We start from the raw sequence: 27,578 nt of genomic DNA, 5'->3' as shown, positions 1-27,578 counted from the left end.
CATTCCCGCCCTTACCATCCTCAATACAACCCCTGTGTCATTAAGACTAGGCCATTTACCTACACTTTGATATTGTCACACTAATGATGGTATTGGCATGGATATAGGACAGTGTAGGTTACTTCTCTATGTATCCTACATGACACTCTGCTTTGCCAGAGACCGAGTGATGTCCTGCCATAGATATGGTCCTGAACACAGCGACAATACCACAGAAATAGAATGAATAGAACGGGAGTCCCCATTCAAGTCGATGATGGCATACTGGGTGGGCTGGCGGCCGTTGTGAGTATACACAAAGGAGCAAACTAGGAACTAAAAGTACCCATCAATATGTGCTGTGATTTTGTTGATTCGGCTCATATTACAAAAAATACATCCCAAATCCATGAGCCACATCAGTTAACATCTTTTGAATGAACATTCTACATTACCATGGAAATTATTCAATCACAATATCAGGCAGACATTGCGAGTGTACCCGGCAAATTGCCAGTGTTAGAGGTTCCAAGCCTGTTCTATTCATTCTGTTTCTATGGATAATACCAGTGTTCAAGTTCTAGAAAACTATTTCCATTGTTCTAATGTTCTGTGTTCCAGTTGCTCATCTGTCCCCCCGGTGACACGGTTCTTCTACGGCCGTCGGGAGCCCTTCCACAAGCTGCTGGTCCAGGGAGATTCAGCCGGACGCCTCTCCCTCTGGAGCATCCCCGACACCTTGCCCCTGCAGCCCCTCTCCACTGCAGCAGGGACCATTTAGTCCGCTAGGTGGCGCAATAGCCCCAAATCTGTAGGGATGCTGTGGGTGAGAATTGGAAAGCTTTTATGCCATCAGCTGGCCCAAACCACTCAAATCATCCCTCCCAGTGTAGGGCATGTGTAGTCAGTCCCTCCAGGGTCTTGCAATGTTTTTTTTTTGTAATGTCTGTGGCAAAAAATGCTTGATTTTGCAGAGGCTTTATTGACATTTTGCGATTAAATGTGATTATTTTTTAAACGTTAATTTTATATAAAGCAATAAAAAGTAATGTGGTCAGTTCTAGTACGATTGTAAGCAGAATACGTTTCTACGGCTGCGTTTAGACAGACATCCCAATTCACTAATTGGTCTTTTGACCAATCAGATCAGCGCTGAAAAACGGCTAACGTGAAAAGATCAGGTGTGATTGGCCGAAAGACCAATTAGTGGGAAAAAATATCAGAATTGGCCTGCCTGTGTGAACGCAGCTTAAGCTGCCCGCAGCATGATCTGTTTTGGTACTGTGTGATGCAGTGGCGGCTCCTGAAAAAATTCTCAGGAGGGGCAATTTTTCTGATGATTTAGGTGACCTACACACATTTAAAAAAAAGATATGTCCAGCAACAACATGAAGACAGGGGCAGCATATAAGTCAATACCAGAAGCATTTATTGACTGATCTCAAAAGTGTTGGCTTACCAGGGTTGGTGGAGCCCTCAGTTTCATCTTTGCCTCGCAAAGCTAACTCAAACACTCCGCAAAACTTCACACACTGGATTAGCCGGCTGAGGATGTGGCGGTTCTTGCTAATGTCGTAGTAAATATATTTGTTATAGTGAATATGGAATATGATATGTTGAGTAAAATGTTGTGCTAAGATCTATTTAGGTCAGGAGCTGGTTATAAGTTCTGTTCCTATCCAATAACAATGGACAAAAGGGTCCTATCTTGTCAGCCTTGTCAGCAGGTGGCCAAGGACAACACCCACGCCATAGGCCTCTCAGTTCTTCCAACTCACGAGTTCTTGCTCTGAGGACACACACACACACAAACACACACACACACACATCATCACTGTTAAACACACACACACACACACATCATCACTGTTAAACACACACACACATCATCACTGTTAAACACACACACACACACACACAAAAATCCCCTCTCTTAGGCTGAACATTTGAAGACAGAGAACCCGACTCAGAGCCAATGCAACAGTGACAGTAGCCTGGAGGTGACCTCGCCCAACTCATCAGGACCAATCAGAAGATCAGAACTACTAGATTGAACCTACTTCATTTATTGCATAAAATGTCTGCACACAATGTTTCGGGGCTCTCTTCAGATAATAATAATAATAATAATATGCCATTTAGCAGACGCTTTTATCCAAAGCGACTTACAGTCATGCGTGCATACATTTTTGTGTATGGGTGGTCCTGGGGATCGAACCCACTACCTTGGCGTTACAAGCACCATGCTCTACCAGCTGAGCTACAGAAAGTGGATACTCATGGATGCGCATTGCAATTGTAAAATGTCAACACAATTGGAGACACCACGTCATTTTTGGAGACATGTTATTGACAGTAAACTATTGTAGATGTGACTGCTAACTAAATAAAACATTTTAGCTGGCTAGCTAATCATCTTAGCTAAATGTGGGGCAAACAATTCAGTTATTTACCGTTAATTTGAGGGATTGGGGTGAAAGAAATCGAGTTACATAGTGATACTTTACGATATACTGTATTGACAATATCGCAATATTTTAGCGCTAGTTGGCTGTACCTGCACCAAAACACCATTATTGTTCCTTCATAGCTTGTTCTCAATCTTTTCACATTGGGAGCCAATTAGTTTTCAGCACTTTTATTTCCATGACTGATCAAAACTCGTTCTCATGGCTTTCTGATCCCTCTGCAACAGACATATGGTGCGCAATAAAATCACAGTATCGAATCGCAATACGTATAGAATCATGAGACTCGCAATGCTGATGCATATATCTTATCGTGAGGTTCCTGGCAATTCCCAGCCCAAGTTCATTTGCCACAACAAATCTCTTCGCTAGCAAACGCGATGTCTTCTCCAAAACGACAATGTGTCTCCAGCAATGTTTACTTTTTTGACGTTCTATGGCATCTCCACTTTCCAAGCATATATGACCACATGTAATATTTTGGTAAGTGATGCAAATAGTGAACTATGTAGGGCCAGGATGTAAAATATATGTAGCTGCAGCAATTTCTCTTATCTGATATGGTAAGTAATGGGGCTTGATTTATAACTCCCTAAGAGTTTGACGAACGGGTCCGTGAACGCGATTCCAGATATATTTACCTCTGAATAAACTGCCTTTATTACACCATATCCACATCCAGTAAACTTGTGATTATCAACACTAACCTCATCGTTGTGGCGGCGGACAGCTAGCCTGTATCCCTCGTCATCCAGTTGAGTGAGTGGCAATGTCTTTTTTCGTTCAGTACCAATTTTTTGGAAAATCCTCGGGTGTAGGACTTTCCGCCTTTAGTAGAAACCTGTTGAATTATTAAATTTGGTCTGGGAGGTCCTAATTGTTTCGTTGCCAATTTATCTTCATTTGTTCGCGACAAAAAGGAACTTCTTTCAAAGACACAATCGAGTTGGACTGAAGCCTAGCCATTTTGATAGTAGTAGTGAATTGATTGAGGCTGCTACCTGGTCTTTTCTTAGTTACGTTCATTCGTGGTTACGTTATGTATGACGAAAGCGCGTAAGTGCAAGCCCACAGACACCCATAGAGAATGTATTGAAAGCTTTGAAATGTGAAACAAATAGATTTTACATGACAGGCTATGAGAGACTTCTGGGCGATTTTCAACCTGACTGAAATCGCCCAAAAAACGGGCGGGGCCATTTGAAGCACGACTTTAGCCTGATTTGACATTTAGTCAGTGGCGGCTCCTGAAAAAATTCTCAGGAGGGGCAATTTTTCTGATGATTTAGGTGACCTACACACATTTAAAAAAAAGATATGTCCAGCAACAACATGAAGACAGGGGCAGCATATAAGTCAATACCAGAAGCATTTATTGACTGATCTCAAAAGTGTTGGCTTACCAGGGTTGGTGGAGCCCTCAGTTTCATCTTTGCCTCGCAGCTAACTCAAACACTCCGCAAAACTTCACACACTGGATTAGCCGGCTGAGGATGTGGCGGTTCTTGCTAATGTCGTAGTAAATATATTTGTTATAGTGAATATGGAATATGATATGTTGAGTAAAATGTTGTGCTAAGATCTATTTAGGTCAGGAGCTGGTTATAAGTTATGTTCCTATCCAATAACAATGGACAAAAGGGTCCTATCTTGTCAGCCTTGTCAGCAGGTGGCCAAGGACAACACCCACGCCATAGGCCTCTCAGTTCTTCCAACTCACGAGTTCTTGCTCTGAGGACACACACACACACAAACACACACACACACACATCATCACTGTTAAACACACACACACACACACATCATCACTGTTAAACACACACACACACACACATCATCACTGTTAAACACACACACACACACACACAAAATCCCCTCTCTTAGGCTGAACATTTGAAGACAGAGAACCCGACTCAGAGCCAATGCAACAGTGACAGTAGCCTGGAGGTGACCTCGCCCAACTCATCAGGACCAATCAGAAGATCAGAACTACTAGATTGAACCTACTTCATTTATTGCATAAAATGTCTGCACACAATGTTTCGGGGCTCTCTTCAGATAATAATAATAATAATAATAATATGCCATTTAGCAGACGCTTTTATCCAAAGCGACTTACAGTCATGCGTGCATACATTTTTGTGTATGGGTGGTCCTGGGGATCGAACCCACTACCTTGGCGTTACAAGCACCATGCTCTACCAGCTGAGCTACAGAAAGTGGATACTCATGGATGCGCATTGCAATTGTAAAATGTCAACACAATTGGAGACACCACGTCATTTTTGGAGACATGTTATTGACAGTAAACTATTGTAGATGCGACTGCTAACTAAATAAAACATTTTAGCTGGCTAGCTAATCATCTTAGCTAAATGTGGGGCAAACAATTCAGTTATTTACCGTTAATTTGAGGGATTGGGGTGAAAGAAATCGAGTTACATAGTGATACTTTACGATATACTGTATTGACAATATCGCAATATTTTAGCGCTAGTTGGCTGTACCTGCACCAAAACACCATTATTGTTCCTTCATAGCTTGTTCTCAATCTTTTCACATTGGGAGCCAATTAGTTTTCAGCACTTTTATTTCCATGACTGATCAAAACTCGTTCTCATGGCTTTCTGATCCCTCTGCAACAGACATATGGTGCGCAATAAAATCACAGTATCGAATCGCAATACGTATAGAATCATGAGACTCCGCAATGCTGATGCATATATCTTATCGTGAGGTTCCTGGCAATTCCCAGCCCAAGTTCATTTGCCACAACAAATCTCTTCGCTAGCAAACGCGATGTCTTCTCCAAAACGACAATGTGTCTCCAGCAATGTTTACTTTTTGACGTTCTATGGCATCTCCACTTTCCAAGCATATATGACCACATGTAATATTTTGGTAAGTGATGCAAATAGTGAACTATGTAGGGCCAGGATGTAAAATATATGTAGCTGCAGCAATTTCTCTTATCTGATATGGTAAGTAATGGGGCTTAATTTATAACTCCCTAAGAGTTTGACGAACGGGTCCGTGAACGCGATTCCAGATATATTTACCTCTGAATAAACTGCCTTTATTACACCATATCCACATCCAGTAAACTTGTGATTATCAACACTAACCTCATCGTTGTGGCGGCGGACAGCTAGCCTGTATCCCTCGTCATCCAGTTGAGTGAGTGGCAATGTCTTTTTTCGTTCGTACCAATTTTTGGAAAATCCTCGGGTGTAGGACTTTCCGCCTTTAGTAGAAACCTGTTGAATTATTAAATTTGGTCTGGGAGGTCCTAATTGTTTCGTTGCCAATTTATCTTCATTTGTTCGCCGACAAAAAGGAACTTCTTTCAAAGACACAATCGAGTTGGACTGAAGCCTAGCCATTTTGATAGTAGTAGTGAATTGATTGAGGCTGCTACCTGGTCTTTTCTTAGTTACGTTCATTCGTGGTTACGTTATGTATGACGAAAGCGCGTAAGTGCAAGCCCACAGACACCCATAGAGAATGTATTGAAAGCTTTGAAATGTGAAACAAATAGATTTTACATGACAGGCTATGAGAGACTTCTGGGCGATTTTCAACCTGACTGAAATCGCCCAAAAAACGGGCGGGGCCATTTGAAGCACGACTTTAGCCTGATTTGACATTTAGTGGCTGGCAGATCAGACGTGAACACTGATAACTGCTGTTGCCGTGATATAATTTTTTATAAATTTATATTTTTTTTTTATAATTTTTTTTTATTATTTTTTTTATAATTGATTAGAAAAAAAATCCCTTCCTTTTCCCGTTTGGCAGTGCGTCGCCCATATCGCCCTATTGAACAAGCCGTCCCTGGTGTGATGGACAGTTGTTGGTCTGAGGTCGTCTCTGGAGCTGCTGTGCTGAGCCGGAGGAATGTGTATCAGTCATTCATTGCGATTCGTTGTGGCTAGCAGTTCAAACAAAAAATTATGATTCTCGACTCGGTAAAAAGAGTCGTTCAAAAAGAACGAATCGTTCGCGAACTGCACATCACTACCACAGTCAGGTTTCTCTGCTATCGCTTCGGGGTCACGGTGATCTGCTACGGTGGCTGTTATGAATCTTTTCTGACATGCTTTGCTGATTGGAAGTGACTGTCTCTTGTGTTCCAGCACAAAGTTGCACGGAGTGCAAAACAGTTTGTAAAACATTGGAAATAGGTTCGCAGTCTTTAGCTGTGATTTCTGTTGACAAATAAGATGCATTCCTGTTTATTGTTCTGCCTGTCAGTCGTAATGTCAGTCATCAACCATCAGCTTCACAAGCCGACAGGGGGAAAAAGTTTGATTGGGCTGTTTCCCTCGGTAACAGTGGTCAAAATTGCAAACCCTCTTTTGATTGTACCCTTTTATGAGGTAAATGTGCGGTGATTTGTCAAAATTGTGATTTTTTACATTTTTTACATTTTTAGTCATTTAGCAGACGCTCTTATCCAGAGCGACTTACAGTTAGTGAATACATATATATATCTCTCGCATAATATGTGGTCTTCTGTAGCTCAGCTGGTAGAGCACGGCGCTTGTAACGCCAAGGTAGTGGGTTCGATCCCCGGGACCACCCATACACAAAAATGTATGCACGCATGACTGTAAGTCGCTTTGGATAAAAGCGTCTGCTAAATGGCATATTATTATTATTATTATTATTATTTGATTGGTTGATTTTTTGCATTGAATTATGCTGTTGTAGCACATTCCTCATGACTCAAAGTCAGGTTGGTTAGATGGGTCTGTTTGGGCCTGTATTTAGATAATACAGCCTTCTCCTCTTCCTTGTCCCTCCAGAGTTCCAGGTCTCCTCCACCATCTCCCTCCAGGAGGCCTTTGACAAGCTGGCTCCCCTGTCGGCGGGCATCATAGACCAGCTGAGTGTGACGCCCGGGTCGGAGGAGCCCGTCAAGGTGACGGCCAGCGTCTACATCCCCTCCCAGGGCAGACTGCTGTGTGGTAGAGAGGACGGAAGCATCGTCCTGGTCCCCGCCACACAGACCGCCATCGTCCAACTGCTGCAGGGAGAACACATGCTGCGTAGAGGTGAGGGGGTCAGGGGAGGGGTGGGTCAGGGGAGGGGGTGGGTGGGTGAGGTGAGGGGGTCAGGGGAGAGGGGTGGGTGGGTGAGGTGAGGGGGTCAGGGGAGAGGGGTGGGTGGGTGAGGGAGGTGGGTGTGCATGCTGCATGTGGTAGCTGACTCTTACCAAAGAACATTTAATTGAATGCACTGATTGTGTCTCTGGATAAGAGCATCTGCTAAACGACTAAAATGTCTCCTCTCTCTCCAGGTTGGCCCCCTCACCGTACCCTGAGGGTTAGGGTTAGTGACTGTGTTTACTGACTGTTCTCCTCTCTCTCCAGGTTGGCCCCCTCACCGTACCCTGAGGGTTAGGGTTAGTGACTGTGTTTACTGACTGTTCTCCTCTCTCTCCAGGTTGGCCCCCTCACCGTACCCTGAGGGTTAGGGTTAGTGACTGTGTTTACTGACTGTTCTCCTCTCTCTCCAGGTTGGCCCCCTCACCGTACCCTGAGGGTTAGGGTTAGTGACTGTGTTTACTGACTGTTCTCCTCTCTCTCCAGGTTGGCCCCCTCACCGTACCCTGCGGGGTCACCGTAACAAGGTGACGTGCCTGCTGTACCCCCACCAGGTGTCCCCCCGCTACGACCAGCGCTCCCTGGTGTCTGGCGGCGTGGACCTCAGCGTCATCGTCTGGGACATCTTCACTGGAGAGATGAAACACATCTTCTGTGTCCACGGAGGAGAGATCACACAGCTTCTGGTCCCCACTGAGAACTGCAGCGTGAGGACAGCTTCTACACATATAGAAAGAAAAGAAAATCGAAGTGAGTCCTTTTGAATTCTCCCTCATTCTTTTATGAGCAAATTTGTTGGTGGGACTGTAATGAAAAGTGGACTAATTAAAATATGCAAGCCCTTTTAAAAGGACTGTAGTGGATTTCCTCTCCACTCCATCAAGGCTGTCCATCAGCGGAGAGAGGAGAGGCCTCAGTGATCATTGATTCTAGTCCTGCCCTCTGATCTCACACAGCGCTGCCTCCTGCTACTTCCTGAGAAAAGAGATGAGGCCTGTCACACACACACACAGCCTCATCTCTCCCTCCCTCAGCAGACATGCCTCCTCTTCTCTCCTGGTGTGTGATTGACAGGTACCATACTGGTGTCCATTACATGTGAGTGGTCCACGTTGTAAATAAGGGTGTCTGTTCTGAGAGAAAACAACCTCCGTGGGTCTTAATGACCTGTTTAGTGGGAGCTTTATAGCACGTCGATCCGCCTACTTAAGGAGCCATTTAATTGATACGTTTGTGAGGGAGAGCGACGCAGGAGATGGGTTAGCTCTAAGGCTGACGGTGGGGGATCCATAATATCGGTTGTACTGCGTACACTGTAGTGAAGAGTGCCCGGCAGCGCTTCTTCCCCCTCAGGAGGCTGAAAAAGATTTGGCACGGCCCCTTGGATCCTCAAAAAAGTTATACAGCTGCACCATCGAGATCATCTTGACTGGCTGCAACACAGCTTGGTATGGCAAATGCACCGCCCTCAACCGCAAAGCGCTACAGAGGGTGGTGCGGACGGCCCAGTACATCCCTGGGGCCGAGCTCCCTGCCATCCAGGACCTCTATACCAGGCGGTGTCAGAGGAAGGGCCAAAAAATTGCCAAAGACTCCAGCCACCCAAGCCATGGACTATTCACTCTGCTACCGTCCGGCAAACAGGCTCTGAGACAGCTTTTACCCCCAAGCCTTAAGACCGCTAAATAGTCAACAAATGTTATTCAAACTATCTGCACTGTCTCCATCTTGCACTGACCCTACGCACACTCACTACACCATATACACACTCACACTACACTGACACTCTCACTCAAAACCCAAAACACATTCACGTACACAACATACAGTGAGGGGAAAAAAGTATTTGATCCCCTGCTGATTTTGTATGTTTGCCCACTGACAAAGAAATGATCAGTCTATAATTTTAATGGTATGTTTATTTGAACAGTGAGAGACAGAATAACAACAGAAAAATCCAGAAGAATGCATGTCAAAAATTTTATAAATTGATTTGCATTTTAATGAGGGAAATAAGTATTTGACCCCCTCTCAATCAGAAAGATTTCTGGCTCCCAGGTGTCTTTTATACAGGTAACGAGCTGAGATTAGGAGCACACTCTTAAAGGGAGACAACAGTTGGTACGATTATTCGCAAATGGAAGAAACACAAAATAACTGTCAATCTCCCTCGGCCTGGGGCTCCATGCAAGATCTCACCTCGTGGAGTTGCAATGATCATGAGAACGGTGAGGAATCAGGCCAGAACTACACGGGAGGATCTTGCCAATGATCTCAAGGCAGCTGGGACCATAGTCACGAAGAAAACAATTGGTAACACACTACGCCGTGAAGGACTGAAATCCTGCAGCGCCCGCAAGGTCCCCCTGCTCAAGAAAGCACATATACAGGGCCGTCTGAAGTTTGCCAATGAACATCTGAATGATTCAGAGGAGAACTGGGTGAAAGTGTTATGGTCAGATGAGACCAAAATCGAGCTCTTTGCCATCAACTCAACTCGCTGTGTTTGGAGGAGGAGGAATGCTGCCTATGACCCCAAGAACACCATCCCCACAGTCAAACATGGAGGTGGAAACATTATTCTTTGGGGGTGTTTTTCTGCTAAGGGGACAGGACAACTTCACCGCATCAAAGGGACGATGGACGGGGCCATGTACCGTCAAATCTTTGGTGAGAACCTCCTTCCCTCAGCCAGGGCATTGAAAATGGGTCGTGGATGGGTATTCCAGCATGACAATGACCCAAAACACACGGCCAAGCCAACAAAGGAGTGGATCAAGAAGAGGCACATTAAGGTCCTGGAGTGGCCTAGCCAGTCTCCAGACCTTAATCCCATAGAAAATCTGTGGAGGGAGCTGAAGGTTAGAGTTGCCAAACGTCAGCCTCGAAACCTTAATGACTTGGAGAAGATCTGCAAAGAGGAGTGGGACAAAATCCCTCCTGAGATGTGTGAAACGTCTGACCTCTGTGATTGCCAACAAGGGTTTTGCCACCAAGTATCAAGTCAAGTTTTGCAGAGGGGTCAAATACTTATTTCCCTCATTAAAATGCAAATCAATTTATAACATTTTTGACATGCGTTTTTCTGGATTTTTTTGTTGTTATTCTGTCTCTCACTGTTCAAATAAACCTACCATTAACATTATAGACTGATCATGTCTTTGTCAGTGGGCAAACGTACAAAATCAGCAGGGGATCAAATACTTTTTCCCCTCACTGTACATACAGTTGAAGTCGGAAGTTTACATACACCTTAGCCAAATACATTTAAACTCAGTTTTTCACAATTCCTGACGTTTAATCCTATTAAAAATTCCCTGTCTTAGGTCAGTTAGGATCACCACTTTATTTTAAGAATGTGAAATATCAGAATAATAGTAGAGAGAATGATTTATTTCAGCTTTTATTTCTTTCATCACATTTCCAGTGGGTCAGAAGTTTACATACACTCAATTAGTATTTGGTAGCATTGCCTTTAAATTGTTTAACTTGCGTCAAACGTTTCGGGTAGCCTTCCACAAGCTTCCCACAATAAGTTGGGTGAATTTTGGCCCATTCCTCCTGACAGAGCTGGTGTAACTGAGTCAGGATTGTAGGCCTCCTTGCTCGCACACGCCTTTTCAGTTCTGCCCACAGGTTTTCTATAGGATTGAGGTCAGGGCTTTGTGATGGCCACTCCAATACCTTGACTTTGTTGTCCTTAAGCCATTTTGCCACAACTTTGGAAGTATGCTTGGGGTCATTGTCCATTTGGAAGACCCATTTGCGACCAAGCTTTAACTTCCTGACTGATGTCTTGAGATACATCCACATAATTTTCCTTCCTCATGATGCCATCTATTTTGTGAAGTGCACCAGTCCCTCCTGCAGCAAAGCACCCCCACAGGATGATGCTGCCACCCCCGTACCTCACGGTTGGGATGCTGTTCTTCTGCTTGCAAGCTACCCACTTTTTTCCTCGAAACATAACAATGGTCATTATGGCCAAACAGTTAAAAAAAATTTTTTTTATCAGACCAGAGGTCATTTCACCAAAAAGTACGATCTTTGTCCCCATGTGCAGTTGCAAACCATAGTCTGGCTTTTTTTATGGCGGTTTTGGAGCAGTGGCTTCTTCCTTGCTGAGCGGCCTTTCAGGTTATGTCGATATAGGACTCGTTTTACTGTGGATATAGATACTTTTGTACCTGTTTTCTCCAGCATCTTCACAAGGTCCTTTGCTGTTGTTCTGGGACTGATTTGCACTTTTCGCACCAAAGTACGTTCATCTCTAGGACAGTGGCGTCTCCTGAAAAAATTCTCAGGAGGGGCAATTTTTCTGATGATTTAGGTGACCTACACACATTTTAAAAAAGATATGTCCAGCAACAACATGAAGACAGGGGCAGCATATAAGTCAATACCAGAAGCATTTATTGACTGATCTGGGGAGATGGATTCCAGTTTCTGTGACAGATTATAAATAATCTCTGATGCCTTTGTTATATTAGCTTTTGGTTGAATGTACTGTCGTAGTAAATATATAATGTTATAGCTTGGTCTGACTAAAATCTTGTGCATGACCCATTTTGTGTTGGGCATTTGTTTTCAATCAATGCTGTTCCTATCCTATAACAATGGACAAAAGAGTCCTATCTTGTCAGCCTTGTCAGCAGGTGGCCAAGGACAACACCCCACGCCATAGGTCTCTCAGTTCTTCCAACTCACGAGTTCTTGCTCTGAGGACACACACACACACACACACACACACACACATCATCACTGATAACACACACACACACACACATCATCACTGTTAAACACACACACACACACACACACAAAAAAAAATCCCCTCTCTTTAGGCTGAACATTTGAAGACAGAGAACCCGACTCAGAGCCAATGCAACAGTGGAGGGGACCTCGCCCAACTCATCAGGACCAATCAGAAGATCAGAACTACTAGATTCAACCTACATCATTTATTGTATAAAATGTCAGCACACAATGTTTTCGGGGCTCTCTTCAGATAGCTCCCTAAGAGTTTGACGAACGAGTCCGTGCACGCGATTCCAGATATCTTTACCTCTGAATAAACTGCCTTTATTATACCATATCCACCCTGTCCAAAGTCTCTACTTGGTCTCAGTTCTCCAGTAAACTTGTGATTATCAACAGTACACAACGGTAACAAACAATTGGGGGAACTCACGGGGCAGATAGTAAGGTCACAGTGACACAGAAAGCAGTTCAATGTCGGGGCTCGGGGGTACAGAGTCGCTCTCTTACCAGGATCGATTTTCCCTGTGACTGTCAGATCGAGGTCCGCTCCGACCAGGGTGAAGCCGGCCGGCTCCACTTCTCTGTCCGGGACTCTGTCATCCAGCCAAGTCTCCCAGCTGTATTGGATTCCGCTGCCAGCAACGTTTTCATTATTTAGTCCGTTCGTAGCGGGTATGTACACGATCAACAAGATCAGTCCAAAACCCACCACTCGAAATCCATGGTTGGCAGAATGTTTGTAAACTAAGTGTACAAATTAAAAACATAAAATAACGCCACTAAGTGTACAAATTAAAAATATAAAATAACGCCACACTGCAGGTCGCAAAGAGACGCTGCTAGCCGCTATTTGCTTAGTTACGTTCATGGTTACGTCACGTATGACGAAAGCGCGTAAGTGCAAGCCCACAGACACCCATAGAGAATGTATTGAAAGCTTTGAAATTTGAAAAAAATAGAGTTTACATGACAGGCTATGAGAGACTTCTGGGCGATTTTCAACCTGACTGAAATCGCCCAAAAACGGGCGGGGCCATTTGAAGCACGACTTTAGCCTGATTTGACATTTAGTGGCAGTCAGATCAGATTACAACACTGATAACTACTGTTGCCGTGATATAATTGATTAGAAAAAAAATCCCTTCCTTTTCCCGTTTGGCAGTGCGTCGCCCATATCGCCCTATTGAACAGGCCGTCCCTGCTCTAGGAGACAGAACGCATCTCCTTCCTGAGCGGTATGACGGCTGCGTGGTCCCATGGTGTTTATACTTTTGTTTGTACAGATGAACGTGGTACCTTCAGGTGTTTGGAAATTGCTCCCAAGGATGAACCAGACTTGTGGAGGTCTACAAATTTTTTTCTGAGGTCTTGGCTGATTTCTTTAGATTTTCCCATGATGTCAAGCAAAGAGGCACTGAGTTTGAAGGTAGGTCTTGAAATACATCCACAGGTACACCTCCAATTGACTCAAATGATGTCAATTAGCCTATCAGAAGCTTCTAAAGCCATGACATAATTTTCTCGAATTTTCTAAGCTGTTTAAAGGCACAGTCAACTTGGTGTATGTAAACTTCTGAACCACTGGAATTGTGATACAGTGAATTATAAGTGAAATAATCTGTCTGTAAACAATTGTTGGAAAAATGACTTGTGTCATGCACAAAGTAGATGTCCTAACCGACTTGCCAAAACTATAGACTTCAACCTAAGTGTATGTAAACCTCCGACTTCAACTGTATATACAGTGTTGTAACAATGTGCAAATAGTTAAAGTACAAATGGGAAAATAAATAAACATAAATATGGGTTGTATTTACAATGGTGTTTGTTCTTCACTGGTTGCTCTTATCTTGTGGCAACAGGTCACAAATCTTGCTGCTGTGATGGCATACTGTGGTATTTCACCCAGTAGATAAGGGAGTTTATCAAAATTGGGTTTGTTTTCCAATTCTTCGTGGATCGCTGTAATCTGAGGGAAATATGTGTCTCTAATATGGTCATACATTTGGCAGGAGGTTAGGAAGTGCAGCTCAGTTTCCACCTCATTTTGTGGGCAGTGTGCACATAGCCTGTCTTCTCTTGAGAACCAGGTCTGCCAACGGCGGCCTTTCTCAATAGCAAGGCTATGCTCACTGAGTCTGTACATAGTCAAAGCTTTCCTTAAGTTTGGGTCAGTCACAGTGGTCAGGTATTCTGCCACTGTGTACTCTCTGTTTAGGGCCAAATAGCATGCTCTGTTTTTTTGTTAATTCTTTCCAATGTGTCAAGTAATTATCTTTTTATTTTCTCATGATTTGGTTGGGTCTAATTGTGTTGTTGTTGTCCTGGAGCTCTGTTGGGTCTGTTTGTGTTTGTGAACAGAGGCCCAGGACCAGCTTACTTAGGGGACTCTTCTCCAAGTTCATCTCTCTGTAGGTGATGGCTTTACCTTTACATTACATTTTAGTCATTTAGCAGACGCTCTTATCCAGAGCGACTTACAGTTAGTGAGTGCACACATTTTTCACACTGCCCCCCCGTGGGAATCGAACCCACAACCCTGGCGTTGCAAGCGCCATGCTCTACCAACTGAGCTACAGGAGGCCTGTTATGGAAGGTTTGGGAATCGCTTCCTTTTAAGTGGTTATAGAATTTAACGGCTCTTTTCTGGATTTTGATAATTAGCGGGTATCGGCCTAATTCTGCTCTGCATGCATTATTTGGTGTTTTTCGTTGTACACTGAGGATATTTTTGCAAAATTCTACCTCCCTCCCTTCCTTCCTCCCCCCTTTTTAAACTGCATCGTAGGGAAGTGCATTTCACGGTAAAGTCTACACCAGTTGTGTTCGAAGAATGTGAAATAACATTTCATTTGATTTCCTCCTTCCTCCTCCTCCTGATTGGATAATAAAGAGGAGAGACCTCCTCTAGAGCTGAATTGATAATTGTTAAACTTTCCCTGCATTTGACCCATACACCTCCGTCTAGCCAAGGCCCCTGGTGTTTGCAGACCCTGGCTTGTGTAAGCTTGTTTCCAGCCCTAGTCCTGGTTCATTACAGTAACCCTGGCCTCTGGTGTAGAGGGGATCGTTAACAGCAGCAGTGTGGTGACAGTGATGAAGAGTGATTTGTCCTTGTCCTCTCCTCTCTCTCATGGTCAAGGTTTCCTATACCACTACATCAGAACATTGCCTGTCAGCGTGCATCACCACTTCCATTTAGTCTGCTTTCAGTTCCTCCACACCTGTACCTCCTCCTTCCCTCCCTCACGGTCTCCTTCCTTCCCTCCCTCCCGGTCTCCTTCCCTCCCGGTCTCCCTCCCGGTCTCCTTCTCTCCCTCCCTCCCTCCCTCCCGGTCTCCCTCCCTCCTTCCCTCCCTCCTTGTCTCCTTCCCTCCCTCCCTCCTTGTCTCCTTCCCTCCCTCCCTCCCGGTCTCCTTCCCTCACTCCCTCCCTCCCTCCCGGTCTCCTTCCGTCCCTCCCTCCCGGTCTCCTTCCCTCCCTCCGTCCCTCCCTCCCTCTCTCCTTCCCTCCCTCCCTCCCTCCCGGTCTCCTTCCCTCCCTCCCGGTCTCCTTCCCTCCCTCCCGGTCTCCTTCCCTCCCGGTCTCCTTCCCTCCCTCCCTCCCGGTCTCCTTCCCTCCCTCCCTCCCGGTCTCCTTCCCTCCCTCCCTCCCGGTCTCCTTCCCTCCCTCCGTCCCGGTCTCCTTCCCTCCCTCCGTCCCTCCCTCCCTCCTGGTCTCCTTCCCTCCCTCCCTCCCTCCTTCCCTCCCTCCGTCCCTCCCTCCCGGTCTCCTTCCCTCCCTCCCTCCCTCCCTCCGTCCCTCCCGGTGTCCTTCCCTCCCTCCCGGTCTCCTTCCCTCCCTCCGTCCCTCCCGGTCTCCTTCCGTCCCTCCCTCCCTCCGTCCCTCCCGGTCTCCTTCCCTCCCTCCGTCCCTCCCGGTCTCCTTCCCTCCCTCCGTCCCTCCCGGTCTCCCTCCCTCCCTCCGTCCCTCCCTCCCTCTCTCCTTCCCGGTCTCCTTCCTTCTCTCTCTCTCTCTCCTTCTCTCTCTCTTTCCCTCCCTTCTTCCCGGTCTCTCTCTCTCTCTCCCTTCCTCCCGGTCTCTCTCTCTCTCTCTCTCCCTTCCTTCCTCTCCCCTCCCTCTACCTGACAGACAAATGCGATTATTGTCTTTATTTTTTTTGGCTATATTTACTGTCCTTGTACCATGCCTGTACCAGAGTGTGTGATATGTGTGTGTGTGTGCGCATGGGTGTGTGTCTGTGTACTGTAATAAGCCCCAGCCAGATTGTGAAGTGTTTTTGACTGTGTGAGGCAGTATTTCATGCTGTGGCGCTGTCGGTCGAAAGCTCTCAAGGATGTTGCTCCTAAAGCGGGCAGCAGTTCCATCTCTCTTCCTGTCTGAGCTGTGTGTTTGTGTGTGTCCATCTCTCTTCCTATCTGAGTTATGTGTGTGACGGCAGCGGCGGCTGGTGATTTACTCTCAGAAGGCCCTGGGCTGCCTCCTTCTCATGATTAAGGAGCGACTGCCCCTAAAAAGCAACTTCTCGTTTTGGCATCGATATGATTCGGAAACATTTATTTTAGTCTCAAAATTGACTACAAAGTGTAAATGGATCCAAAACTGAGATTTGCGAGATGATAGGGGAAAAAATTGTCACGGAATGAAGGTTACCTTAAGTTTTCCTTGGGTTGGGTGTATTTAAATCCTGTACACAGCTGGCAGCACCCAAGTACAACTGCATACGATCCGATCGTGATGCCCATGATCAATTTGGTTTGACATTCCCACGGGGGGCCAGTAAAAAAATATATATATATATAAAAAAAAGAAGAATGTATGCGCTCACTAACTGTAAGTCGCTCTGGATAAGAGCGTCTGCTAAATGACTAAAATGTAAATGTAAGGCGCTTGTAACGCCAGGGTAGTGGGTTTGATTCCCGGGACCACCCATACGTAAAATGTATGCACGCATGACTGTAAATCGCTTTGGATAAAAGCGTTTTCTAAGTCGCATATATTATCGCTATGGGGCTAGTTATGGACCATCAGTAAATTACACAATGTAGATGCGACTATTTTAACATGTCAATAGCTCCAAATTTCATTGACTTAAAATAACCCTCAAATTCATATACAATTATTGAAAGCATTTAATGAGACAACTAACAGATTTGTGTAAATTGACAGTCCCTAACTAGCCTCAGAGATAGGCTATCCAATGTCAAACCAACTTTGCCGCAGTTTTCCATCAGCCGGCTGATGCTAGCACTAGCCTAGATGACATCATCAAGACACAACATTATGCCACATCAGGAAGTTCAGCCCCCCTTTTACATCTGCCTGGTAACAATCCCAGAACATTTCATTGTTGTGACCATGGAGATGGTTTAGGGTTAATTTCATTGTTGTGACCATGGAGATGGTGTTTGTATCCCATTCTATTGTCATGGACACCATTGAGGGGTCTGTCAGTGTTGGACCTACCATTTACTCATACACATTGATTTTGTATTGTAGATACAGTGAGGGAAAAAAGTATTTGATCCCCTGCTGATTTTGTACGTTTGCCCACTGACAAAGACATGATCAGTCTATAATTTTAATGGTAGGTTTATTTGAACAGTGAAAGACAGAATAACAACAACAAAATCCAGAAAATCGCATGTCAAAAATGTTATAAATTGATTTGACAGCAGCTAATGGGGATCCTTAATAAATACAAATACAATACTATTATTTTGTTATCTGTTTAAATGTCATGATGACTCATCCTTTTGTGTTGTGTTGCCTTGATATCACAATCTGTCCTAATGACGTTAATTGTATCTACCCTGTTAAAGCCTGTGACTGACCTCTTGGTCTCTCTCTCTCCCCCTCTCTCTCCCCCTCTCTCTCGCTCCCACCCCCATGTCTGTCGGTCTGTCGGTCTGTCGGTCTGTCGGTCGGTCGGTCGCCCTCTCAGATGCATGTGCAGCACTGTGCTCTCTGGCCAGCAACTACTCTGTAACCCTGCTACCCCTATGGAAGCCTGTAACCCTGCTACCCCTATGGAAGCCTGTAACCCTGCTACCCCTATGGAAGCCTGTAACCCTGCTACCCCTATGGAAGCCTGTAACCCTGCTACCCCTATGGAAGCCTGTAACCCCTCTCTCTCTGTTGCCCCCTATTTATTTAGTTATTTATTAACTTTTATTTAACAAGGGGAAAACATATTGAGACCTAGGTCTCATTTGCAAATGTGCCCTGGGAACAATATAGAAAATAAAATGATACAATTTAAAACACAAAATTAAATAAATAGCAAATATTATATAAACAATCGAACAAAACAAACACATTTATCAATATAAAAATCCCTAGCCTTTCTCCTAAACTGACCCAGAGACGACAACCACAGCCAAATGAAACGTTACACCACAGCCAAATGAAACGTTACTAGGAAAAGGCTGATTTACCCAACTCTGTGGATACATGTGGTCCTCTGTAGCTCAACTGGTAGAGCACGGCGCTTGTAACGCCAAGGTAGTGGGTTCGATCCCCGGGACCACCCATACACAAAAATGTATGCACGCATGACTGTAAGTCGCTTTGGATAAAAGCGTCTGCTAAATGGCATATTATTATTATACACGTGGAGTCTCCAGCATTAAACAACCCTGTGATCTAGTGTTGTAATCCGAGTTTCTATATTTGAACAATGGTGTTAAGTAAATTGGTAGTTTAAGTAAGGCTTTATAAACAAAAACAGAATAATGAAGTGACCTACGTGTTTTTAGCGAGGTCCAACCAACTTTATGATAAAGGATGCAGTGGCGAGTATCAAAACTGTTAGATGTTGTAAAACCAAGTGCGCTATGATAAATCGTGTCCAAGGGCTTCAAAACACTGGTAGCTGCATTTAATGTATATAATATCGGCGTAATCTATAACAGGAATAAATGTAGACTGAATGATCTGTTTTCCACTAGTTAATGAAAGTCAAGCCCTATTCCTATAGAAGAAGCCCAACTTTAATTCTTAATTTCTTGACTAACTCGTCAACATGCTTTTAAAAAGAGAGCTTTTCGTCAATCCAGATGCCCAGATAATTATGGGCGGGGGACACAATCAACGGGGGCCGCCATCTAACGTACTTATGCACAAGTCATCAGTTACATTATTACATGATTTAGGAAATAACATGTACTTGGTTTTACCAGCATTTAGTACCAACTTCAGGTCAACCGAGGCTTTTCTGCAAGGTAGTAAAAGCAGATTGAAGCGTCTCCAGAGTCTGAGCTGCCATAGGGGCAGTAGCGAATACAACAGGGTCATCTGCGTACAGGTGGAAGTTCCAGGTTTGTACAGACAGACCAATGCTGTTGATTTAAAATAGTTAAAAGAACTGGACCAAGAATCGAACCCTGTGGGACACCCTTTGCTATGTCTAGAATTGCTGATTTAACGCCATCAGGAAGTAAACAAGCAGCCCGATCTAAGAAAATCGTAGAGAGTTTGTGAATAAGTAAGGTGTGATTCACAGTAACCCCTCTCTCTCTCTCTCTTTCTCTCGCTCTCTCTCTCTCTCTCTCGCTCTCTCTCTCTCTCTCTGTTGCCCTCTATAACCTCTCGCTGTGTTGCCCTCTATAACCTCTCTCTATCTCTCTCTGTGTCCCTCTATAACCTCTCTCTCTCTCTATGTTACGCCCCTACAGACACGTGTTCATCACTGTGTGCACTCTGACCCCCTATTGAAGCCTGCAACAACTCTCTCTCTCTGCTCTGCCCCCTACAGAATCGTGTTCAGCACTGTGTGTGTTCTGTGGCCAGTGACCACTCCGTGGGTCTGCTCAGCCTGCGGGAGAGGAAGTGCATCATGCTGGCGTCTCGACACCTCTTCCCCATCCAGGTCATCAAGTGGCGCCCCTGTGATGACTACCTAGTGGTGGGCTGCTCTGATGGATCACTATATGGATGGCAGATGGACACAGGTGAGACAGAGATGCATACACACACACACAGAGACACTCACACACAGAGACACACACACAGAGACACACACACACACAGAGAGACACACACACACAGACACACACACACACAGAGAGTGAGAGAGATGCACCCACACACACACAGACACACAGACACAGACACAGACACACACACACAGACACACACACACACACAGAGAGACACACACACACACACACACACACAGACACACACACACACACACAGACACACACACACACAGAGAGTGAGAGAGATGCACACACACAGACACAGACACAGACACAGACACAGACACAGACACACACACAGACACACACACACACACACAGAGACACACACACAGAGAGTGAGAGAGACACACATACACAAAGAGAGAGACACACATACACACACAAGCAGAGACACACACACACACGCAGAGACACACACACACACACGGAGAGACAAATACACGGAGAGAGACACACACAGAGACGGAGACACACACGCACACACACACACAGAGACACACTGACACATACACACACAGACACACACAGAGACACACAGAGAGAGACACACTCATGGGCAGGTTGGTTTAATTTGAGTTTTCCTGTTTTCTCACTGGTGGCGTCCCGAGTGGGACCCTGTTCCCTATATAGTGCACTACTTTAGACCAGAGCCCTATTCCCTCTATAGTGCACTACTTTAGACCAGGGCCAATGGGGAATAGGGTGCCTTTTGGGACGCACACACAGTGGTGATTTATAGAAACTAGTGTCCATTAGGATCTTTGAAGGGCATGGTGAGGAGGAAGCTAGTAAGCTATTAGATTGATTATCTTCTGCCCCTCCTCCCCACGACGACAGAGCTTGGCTAAAAACTGCCAGGGTAGCACTATCCTCGTGTTTTTCCTCTCACTTTACGATGTTCTTGCTCAGTGATGATCCACACACACACACACACACACACACACAAACACACACACTCCCTGCTCAGATGGATAATAGTCTGTTGCGTTTGTTTGTCCGTCCCATCTGTAAACGAAGCCGCATGTTTAGCAGTGTAAAGCTACGCAGCACCTCTTTAAACATTAGACTGATTTGAATCACCCTCACAGCACTGGAAATGGAGATGATGGAGGAGGAGGGGGGTGGGGAAGTAGATGAAGGGGAAGAGATGGAGGGGAAGTAGATGATGGAGGAGAGGAGGGGAAGTAGATGATGGAGGAGAGGAGTGGAAGTAGATGATGGAGGAGTGGAGTGGAAGTAGATGATGGAGGAGAGGAGGGGAAGTAGATGACGGAGGAGAGGAGGGGAAGTAGATGATGGAGAGGAGTGGAAGTAGATGATGGAGGAGGAGGGGGGTGGGGAAGTAGATGAAGGGGAAGAGATGGAGGGGAAGTAGAGGATGGAGGAGAGGAGGGGAAGTAGATGATGGAGGAGAGGAGGGGAAGTAGATGATGGAGGAGTGGAGTGGAAGTAGATGATGGAGGAGAGGAGGGGAAGTAGATGACGGAGGAGAGGAGGGGAAGTAGATGATGGAGAGGAGTGGAAGTAGATGATGGAGGAGAGGAGGGGAAGTAGATGATGGAGGAGAGGAGGGGAAGTAGATGATGGAGGAGAGGAGGGGAAGTAGATGACGGAGGAGAGGAGGGGAAGTAGATGATGGAGGAGAGGAGTGGATGTAGATGATGGAGGAGAGGAGGGGAAGTAGATGATGGAGGAGAGGAGGGGAAGTAGATGATGGAGGAGAGGAGTGGAAGTAGATGATGGAGGAGAGGAGGGGAAGTAGATGATGGAGGAGAGGAGGGGAAGTAGATGATGGAGGAGAGGAGGGGGAAGTAGATGATGGAGGAGAGGAGTGGGAAGTAGATGACGGAGGAGAGGAGGGGAAGTAGATGATGGAAGAGAGGAGGGGAAGTAGATGATGGAGGAGAGGAGGGGAAGTAGATGATGGAGGAGAGGAGTGGAAGTAGATGATGGAGGAGAGGAGGGAAGTAGATGATGGAGGAGAGGAGTGGAAGTAGATGATGGAGGAGAGGAGTGAAGTAGATGATGGAGGAGAGGAGTGAAGTAGATGATGGAGGAGAGGAGGGGAAGTAGATGATGGAGGAGAGGAGTGAAGTAAATGATGGAGGAGAGGAGGGAAGTAGATGGAGGAGAGGAGGGGAAGTAGATGATGGAGGAGAGGAGGGGAAGTAGATGGAGGAGAGGAGGGGAAGTAGATGATGGAGGAGAGGAGGGGAAGTAGATGGAGGAGAGGAGTGGAAGTAGATGATGGAGGAGAGGAGGGGAAGTAGATGATGGAGGAGAGGAGGGGAAGTAGATGATGGAGGAGAGGAGGGGAAGTAGATGACGGAGGAGAGGAGGGGAAGTAGATGATGGAGGAGAGGAGTGGATGTAGATGATGGAGGAGAGGAGGGGAAGTAGATGATGGAGGAGAGGAGGGGAAGTAGATGATGGAGGAGAGGAGGGAAGTAGATGATGGAGGGGAAGTAGATGATGGAGGAGAGAGGGGGGAAGTAGATGATGGAGGAGAGGAGGGGAAGTAGATGATGGAGGAGAGGAGGGGAAGTAGATGATGGAGGAGAGGAGTGGAAGTAGATGACGGAGGAGAGGAGGGGAAGTAGATGATGGAGGAGAGGAGGGGAAGTAGATGATGGAGGAGAGGAGGGGAAGTAGATGATGGAGGAGAGGAGTGGAAGTAGATGATGGAGGAGAGGAGTGGAAGTAGATGATGGAGGAGAGGAGTGGAAGTAGATGATGGAGGAGAGGAGGGGAAGTAGATGATGGAGGAGAGGAGGGGAAGTAGATGATGGAGGAGTGGAGGGGAAGTAGATGACGGAGGAGAGGAAGTAGATGATGGAGGAGAGGAGTGGAAGTAGATGATGGAGGAGAGGAGGGGAAGTAGATGGAGGAGAGGAGTGGAAGTAGATGATGGAGGAGAGGAGTGGAAGTAGATGATGGAGGAGAGGAGGGGAAGTAGATGATGGAGGAGGGGAAGAAGATGATGGAGGAGGGGAAGTAGATGATGGAGGAGAGGAGGGGAAGTAGATGATGGAGGAGAGGAGAGGAAGTAGATGACGGAGGAGAGGAGGGGAAGTAGATGACGGAGGAGAGGAGTGGAAGTAGATGATGGAGAGGAGGAGTGGAAGTAGATGATGGAGGAGAGGAGTGGAAGTAGATGATGGAGGAGAGGAGTGGAAGTAGATGATGGAGGAGTGGAGTGGAAGTAGATGATGGAGGAGAGGAGGGGAAGTAGATGATGGAGGAGAGGAGTGGAAGTAGATGATGGAGGAGAGGAGTGGAAGTAGATGATGGAGGAGAGGAGTGGAAGTAGATGGAGGAGAGGAGGGGAAGTAGATGATGGAGGAGAGGAGTGGAAGTAGATGATGGAGGAGAGGAGGGGAAGTAGATGATGGAGGAGTGGAGGGGAAGTAGATGGAGGAGAGGAGTGGAAGTAGATGATGGAGGAGAGGAGTGGAAGTAGATGATGGAGGAGAGGAGGGGAAGTAGATGGAGGAGAGGAGTGGAAGTAGATGGAGGAGAGGAGTGGAAGTAGATGATGGAGGAGAGGAGTGGAAGTAGATGATGGAGGAGAGGAGGGGAAGTAGATGACGGAGGAGAGGAGTGGAAGTAGATGATGGAGGAGAGGAGTGGAAGTAGATGATGGAGGAGAGGAGTGGAAGTAGATGACGGAGGAGAGGAGGGGAAGTAGATGATGGAGAGGAGTGGAAGTAGATGATGGAGGAGAGGAGTGGAAGTAATGATGGAGGAGAGGAGTGGAAGTAGATGGAGGAGAGGAGTGGAAGTAGATGGAGGAGAGGAGTGGAAGTAGATGGAGGAGAGGAGTGGAAGTAGATGATGGAGGAGAGGAGGGGAAGTAGATGATGGAGGAGAGGAGGGGAAGTAGATGATGGAGGAGAGGAGGGGAAGTAGATGATGGAGGAGAGGAGTGGAAGTAGATGATGGAGGAGAGGAGTGGAAGTAGATGATGGAGGAGAGGAGTGGAAGTAGATGATGGAGGAGAGGAGTGGAAGTAGATGATGGAGGAGAGGAGTGGAAGTAGATGATGGAGGAGAGGAGTGGAAGTAGATGATGGAGGAGAGGAGGGGAAGTAGATGATGGAGGAGAGGAGTGGAAGTAAATGATGGAGGAGAGGAGTGGAAGTAGATGGAGGAGAGGAGGGGAAGTAGATGATGGAGGAGAGGAGGGGAAGTAGATGGAGGAGAGGAGGGGAAGTAGATGATGGAGGAGAGGAGGGGAAGTAGATGGAGGAGAGGAGTGGAAGTAGATGATGGAGGAGAGGAGTGGAAGTAGATGATGGAGGAGAGGAGGGGAAGTAAATGATGGAGGAGAGGAGTGGAAGTAGATGGAGGAGAGGAGGGGAAGTAGATGATGGAGGAGAGGAGGGGAAGTAGATGATAGAGGAGAGGAGTGGAAGTAGATGATGGAGGAGAGGAGTGGAAGTAGATGATGGAGGAGAGGAGTGGAAGTAGATGATGGAGGAGAGGAGTGGAAGTAGATGATGGAGGAGAGGAGGGGAAGTAGATGATGGAGGAGAGGAGGGGAAGTAGATGACGGAGGAGAGGAGGGGAAGTAGATGATGGAGGAGAGGAGGGGAAGTAGATGATGGAGGAGAGGAGGGGAAGTAGATGATGGAGGAGAGGAGGGGAAGTAGATGACGGAGGAGAGGAGGGGAAGTAGATGACGGAGGAGAGGAGGGGAAGTAGATGATGGAGGAGAGGAGTGGAAGTAGATGACGGAGGAGAGGAGGGGAAGTAGATGATGGAGGAGAGGAGGGGAAGTAGATGATGGAGGAGAGGAGTGGAAGTAGATGATGGAGGAGAGGAGGGGAAGTAGATGATGGAGGAGAAGAGTGGAAGTAGATGATGGAGGAGAGGAGGGGAAGTAGATGATGGAGGAGAGGAGTGGAAGTAGATGATGGAGGAGAGGAGGGGAAGTAGATGATAGAGGAGAGGAGTGGAAGTAGATGATGGAGGAGAGGAGTGGAAGTAGATGATGGAGGAGAGGAGTGGAAGTAGATGATGGAGGAGAGGAGTGGAAGTAGATGATGGAGGAGAGGAGGGGAAGTAGATGATGGAGGAGAGGAGGGGAAGTAGATGATGGAGGAGAGGAGGGGAAGTAGATGATGGAGGAGAGGAGGGGAAGTAGATGATGGAGGAGAGGAGGGGAAGTAGATGACGGAGGAGAGGAGGGGAAGTAGATGGAGGAGAGGAGGGGAAGTAGATGATGGAGGAGAGGAGTGGAAGTAGATGACGGAGGAGAGGAGGGGAAGTAGATGATGGAGGAGAGGAGGGGAAGTAGATGATGGAGGAGAGGAGGGGAAGTAGATGATGGAGGAGAGGAGTGGAAGTAGATGATGGAGGAGAGGAGGGGAAGTAGATGACGGAGGAGAGGAGGGGAAGTAGATGGAGGAGAGGAGGGGAAGTAGATGGAGGAGAGGAGGGGAAGTAGATGGAGGAGAGGAGGGGAAGTAGATGGAGGAGAGGAGGGGAAGTAGATGGAGGAGAGGAGGGGAAGTAGATGGAGGAGAGGAGGGGAAGTAGATGGAGGAGAGGAGGGGAAGTAGATGGAGGAGAGGAGGGGAAGTAGATGATGGAGGAGAGGAGGGGAAGTAGATGATGAGGAGAGGAGGGGAGGTAGATGGAGGAGAGGAGGGGAAGTAGATGATGGAGGAGAGAGGAGGATGGAAGTGGGAGGAGGGAGGAGGGGAAGTGGGAGGAGGGAGGAGGGGAAGTGGGAGGAGGGAGGAGGGGAAGTGAGCACTTACAAAACATCTCCCTAAATGTGGAGTCTCTCTGACTGTGACCCTATTAGCTAAGCACAGTGTGTTTGTCTGCTCTTAAAGCTGCTTATGGCTCATTGTGCTGAGTAGGACAGAAAGACGCACAGCAGCAAGCCTCCTCTACTCCCTGGTCTGGGGAGAGGAAGGGACCTGGCTGTGTGTAGGATAGATGGTGGATAGATAGACATAACTAAGGAATGATCTCTGAGGTTTGTCTGGAAACCCTTGAGAGGTGCTGAAGGAGTGAGGGAAACAGACAGGAAAGCTCTCCATTTAGAGGCGCATTATATTACTGATGAACAGCGAGATTTCCTTTCCTATGTTCAGTGTCTTTCCCATAGTCTTCCCCCCCCCACATCAGCTGTAATAGACAGAGTAAAACCCACTCTCTTAAGGAGAGGATGAAGCATCATCAAAGCTTCTTACAATGGCTACGGAATGATATAAAACATCTATGGCATCATTATCACAACAGATACTCTCATGCTGGTTTCAGATTCAGACGGCTAGAGACGGCTAGAGACGGCTAGAGACGGCTAGAGACGGCTAGAGACGGCTAGAGACGGCTAGAGACGGCTAGAGACGGCTAGAGACGGCTAGAGACGGACCGGTAGAGAGACGGACCGGTAGAGAGACGGACCGGTAGAGAGACGGACCGGTAGAGAGACGGACCGGTAGAGAGACGGACCGGTAGAGAGACGGACCGGTAGAGAGACGGACCGGTAGAGAGACGGACCGGTAGAGAGACGGACCGGTAGAGCGTGAAATGAAGAGCGGTGTGTGTGGCGGAGCGCTGGACGTGTAACATCAGAGAGACACACAAACGCAGCCGGTAGTACCTGGGTTGGTGTGCGTCTCTTTACAGTCAATATTGAACGCAATCCCAATATATTCACCGTCCACAGCAAATTATGTGTTTTTCTGTCTTTGCAGCCAGAGAGATAATAGGAAGTGTAAGGAGTAGAGGTCTATATAGGGGAGCTACAGCATATTAATTATAGAGGTCTATATAGGGGACCTACAGCATATTAATTATAGAGGTCTATATAGGGGACCTACAGCATATTAATTATAGAGGTCTATATAGGGGACCTACAGCATATTAATTATAGAGGTCTATATAGGGGACCTACAGCATATTAATTATAGAGGTCTATATAGGGGACCTACAGCATATTAATTATAGAGGTCTATATAGGGGACCTACAGCATATTAATTATAGAGGTCTATATAGGGGACCTACAGCATATTAATTATAGAGGTCTATATAGGGGACCTACAGCATATTAATTATAGAGGTCTATATAGGGGACCTACAGCATATTAATTATAGGAGGGGAGATGGCGCTAGATGGATGGAGAGAGCTTAGTAACTGGGCCAAACATTCCAGGAAAGTTGTGCTGGGCTGGCATTGGGTGTTGGTCTGGTTGGGGTACTGGAGGGTACTGATATCCTTGGTGGTGGGAGAAGCAGACTTCAGTTGTGACAATCCCCCT

General features: G+C 46.5%; 1 pseudogene; it reads left to right on the top strand.

Annotated features, from left to right (window-relative positions):
* The window catches only part of LOC121574507, a 501,964-nt pseudogene that overhangs the window by 32,173 nt on the left and 442,213 nt on the right, over nucleotides 1–27,578 (top strand).

Source organism: Coregonus clupeaformis, chromosome 9 (assembly GCF_020615455.1).
Source record: "Coregonus clupeaformis isolate EN_2021a chromosome 9, ASM2061545v1, whole genome shotgun sequence".
Taxonomy (NCBI): domain Eukaryota; kingdom Metazoa; phylum Chordata; class Actinopteri; order Salmoniformes; family Salmonidae; genus Coregonus; species Coregonus clupeaformis.
This window is presented reverse-complemented; position numbering and strand designations above follow the sequence as displayed.